The sequence below is a fragment of the Asparagus officinalis genome, chromosome 6 (assembly GCF_001876935.1).
Source record: "Asparagus officinalis chromosome 6, Aspof.V1, whole genome shotgun sequence".
NCBI classification, from domain to species: Eukaryota; Viridiplantae; Streptophyta; class Magnoliopsida; order Asparagales; family Asparagaceae; genus Asparagus; species Asparagus officinalis.
Window position 1 is genome coordinate 39,800,678 of NC_033799.1, and position 3,718 is coordinate 39,804,395.

The window sequence follows — 3,718 nt, forward strand, 5'->3', positions numbered from 1 at the left end:
GGCCTAGGCAGTTTATATCACTAGTAGAAAAACGAACAATCTAGATGGAAATTTCCGTCTAGATTGGTTCACCTAGACGGAATTCCGTCTAGTTTTCTCCGTCTAGAATATTTCCGTCTAGTTTGCCAACCTAGACGAAAAACAACCTACACGGAAGTAAAAAATCCGTCTAGGTTGATATCTAGACGGAAATCCGTCTAGGTTAGCAAACTAGACGGAACTCCGTCTAGGTTAGCAAACTAGACGAAATTCCGTCTAGTTTGCCAACCTAGACGGATTGCTACAGTAGCAAACTAGACGGGATTCCGTCTAGGTTGCTCTGCTACAATAGTTTTTTTTTTTGGCAAAATCTATGTTGCTCGCTATATAATATAACATGTTCATAATATTGCACAACACCAAATCATATTCATATCCAACACAATCAATCTAATTATATTTCAATATCAAATATAATTATATTCAAAAAATACATTCACCAAAATACTAGAAAGATACATAAATTTTTTACATAGATTATAAAGAATACAATTATTTACATAACTTGATGAACTTTGCATAATTTATAGAATCCAATTGCATTTACTCCTCCAAATTGTTGAAGTATCATGTTTCTTCCTCCTTGATCCTACATTATACAAAATTCAACATCAATTAGTCCATGCCATGAAATACACTTAGAAAGCATTAGCTTTGCAGAAGAACTAATAGGGAAATCAAAATATAACCCAATGCTATAGAAAGAGCATGCATTATTGATGGGCTGGAGAAGACAATATCTTATAGTGGAAAGATGGAGAAAATTATTAGAACTTACAGGATTCAGATTTCAGAATTAATAGACAAAAATGTATTATACAAAACTTGTATGTAAGCAGATGATATATATAAAGTTAGATATTCAATATGATTCCTTATGCAGATGCTATATATGTTCGAAGAAAAGAGAAACAAAAGAAAACAAGATGTATCAATTTTTTTTCACTTGCAGTACTTAAAAAGTTAAAAGAATAAACCAAAAAAGGTTCCCGAGAGAGATTGAAAAACTTACATGGGCACATGTTTGTCCTCTGCGAGAATGACATTGTTCTGCTTGATGTCATATCTGGTAAGAAGCACAGCAATACAAATTGATATTCATATTTAATCATGTAAAAACAAGTTACACCTTGCTATGAATCATATCTTAGTGCTCATTGTTATAGTTTCTTTGCCTGTCTATCCTATAACTCATGCAACTAGAACAAAATTAGCATTGGAACTTTCATAAGTCCTTCAAAGCTAACAGAAAGTATCTTTCTGCTAAAAAACATTCCATTGCCTCCGCTCTCCAGGATTTAAATTTAAAACATTCATTACTTCTTTTTGATACATCTAACCCAATACCCTATGTAAAATTACTGAACAATCAATTTTCCTGCATATTTTATTTTAGATAGGTCGATTAATGAATGAGATAAGGTAACTTATATGTAAATTTAGATAAGCATAAAAGAAATGGAGCAGTTCCTGAACTAACACATAGCAACCTATCAATATTTCAATGGCCTGTAGCATTGTGGATGTTTTATAAGCTAGACTGAATAATTAAAAGCTAGGGACTAATTGCACATAATTGATAATTGATTGAACTAACTTGTTCATAAAACATATTATACCTTGAGAGTAGATAAATTAGGGCCCAAAAGCTGATGTCTCCCCTTGACAAATCGTTCCTACAGAAAATAACAAGTTTATAAATAAGCACTCAAATTAGGAATGGTTATTGTTACTGAAGGTATAGATGAGGTAGTTATCTGCAATTTACCTAATAGCCTTTAGTAAGCACAAGTATCTACAACAAAAAACTCAAACTAAGCACAGACAATATCCATACAAACAAATTAATCAAACCAATAACCTTATTCTCTCAAACAAACTAATCAGTAATAAACTCACAAAAAATGAATCAAAACAGTAACCTTTCTCTCAAATAAACTAACTGATAGCAAAGTAACTCACAAAAATCAGTGAACTTTCTCCTCGGCATGTGAAGAAACTCTGCATATTCAGGTTGCCAGTCCTCCGTCTTGTGAAGTTGGAGCACCAACGGCCTCCTCGTCACAATCCCTTCAACAAAAAAACGCATTTTTACCCCAGAAAGCACAAAAAATTTCAAAATTCCAAAAAATATTCAAAAATTTCACACCGACTCTCACCAGATCCACCGAGCTCTGCAATCAAACAAATCTCATCAAGATCAAGATCAAAGATAGATCAAAAGAAGAAAATGCAAGATCTAATAGAGGAAGAAAGGAACCTGGCCTCCGACGATGGCGACTGAGGGGAGAGCCTCCCATAGAGGGCGCACTAGAGATCCAAACAAAATAAAAGCTAGTTACATAAATATCTCTCTCTACATACATACATATTTAGAGTCTAGGTGAGTAGGAAGAGGAGGAAAATGAAAGCTAGCTACATAATTTTCTCTTACTAGCTATTTCTATTGTTGAATCTTTATAATGGAGTTCGAACGTGGGATTCTTTTATCTAATCTAGACTATTTCAGCTATTAAGAGCTTTTTTCACTTGATAAATTGGAAAATTTCAACATACCATATCTCTCTACAGCTATTTTCTCATGTCATAGCATAAGTTTTCCAAAATGACAACATTCTTTAGGAGAGGTACAAGAACAAGGGAACAAATCTGTAGGTGAGCAAAATTACAATCCACGAGCTTTCTTACAAATAGCTTAATTATTCCTCATTGTACATGCCACCCGTTAATAAAAATACACCACTAAAACGGGAACAGACTTTGCCCAGATTAATTAGATTCAATAGTTCTTCATGTGCAGGAGTATTCTCACCTAAGGTTCTCTCGACAATAAGATCATCTTTGAATCGAATCACACGGGTTCTTACATTAAATTGAGGGGAAAATACCAAATAAGCTCTTCGCCATTTGCTACTTTTTCTACAGACAGGCTTAACAAATGGCGAATTCTGCAGGCAAAATGGACAAACTCAATGGTTACAACTAATCTGGATGAATTCTTATTTGCAGGGACAAAGCGTGAGAGGCACTTGCATCAATTATTTTCCAGGGCATATGATGCTCGATTTCAACTTTGTAGAATCAACTGCTGGCAATTAAACCAGGTAAGTTGTGCATGAGTGATTACTTTACAAAAGTAAACCCTGTGTTAGGAGATCCAGAATCATAAGTTTCAGAGGCAGGGATGAAGGAACAATAATTCACGGTCTAACCCAAAATAAAGTCATGAACAAATATGAACCAGACAGAGACTATCGAAAATTAACTTATAGATCCCCAAATTCTCTACTCAACTTCATTAAGAATGACACTTGCTCAATTTCATAACTAAAAACAACTAAAACTAGAAATAGTAGAGCTCAATCATTAGGTTTCAAGTAAACCCATAAGCCCAAAACATCAAAAATTGAATTTGTCCAAGTAAATTCTAGAAACGGAGCAAACCCAACTTGAATTTCTTAGATTTTTTTTCAAGACCCATGTCACAAAAATTCACATTGCATAACAAACTATTGAAAGAACCATCATACGAACAAATTAAATCTAAGGGAAAAGATAGAGCAGAAAAAGTACTCTGATGATGGATTTTAGTATATAAGCTCGAAAATGATGCAGATATTGTGTTTCAAACCTGTTTAAGATGGCGTGGAGGCGTGGCGGGTGTGGCGGCGTGGAGACG

The 3,718-nt window shown here is 34.2% G+C and overlaps 1 long non-coding RNA gene across 5 annotated transcripts; it reads right to left on the reverse strand.

The window, feature by feature from the left end:
- Positions 413-3,718, reverse strand: LOC109845621. Of its 5 annotated transcripts, XR_002248450.1 has the most exons (8): positions 3,671-3,718; positions 2,300-2,349; positions 2,199-2,213; positions 2,002-2,109; positions 1,808-1,834; positions 1,659-1,715; positions 1,052-1,105; positions 413-628 (listed from the first exon to the last, which is right to left on the reverse strand). It is a non-coding gene; the product is annotated as an uncharacterized LOC109845621 (long non-coding RNA). The 5 variants fall into 5 exon arrangements; XR_002248447.1 differs by lacking the exon at positions 1,808-1,834; XR_002248449.1 differs by having other exon boundaries at positions 1,659-1,853.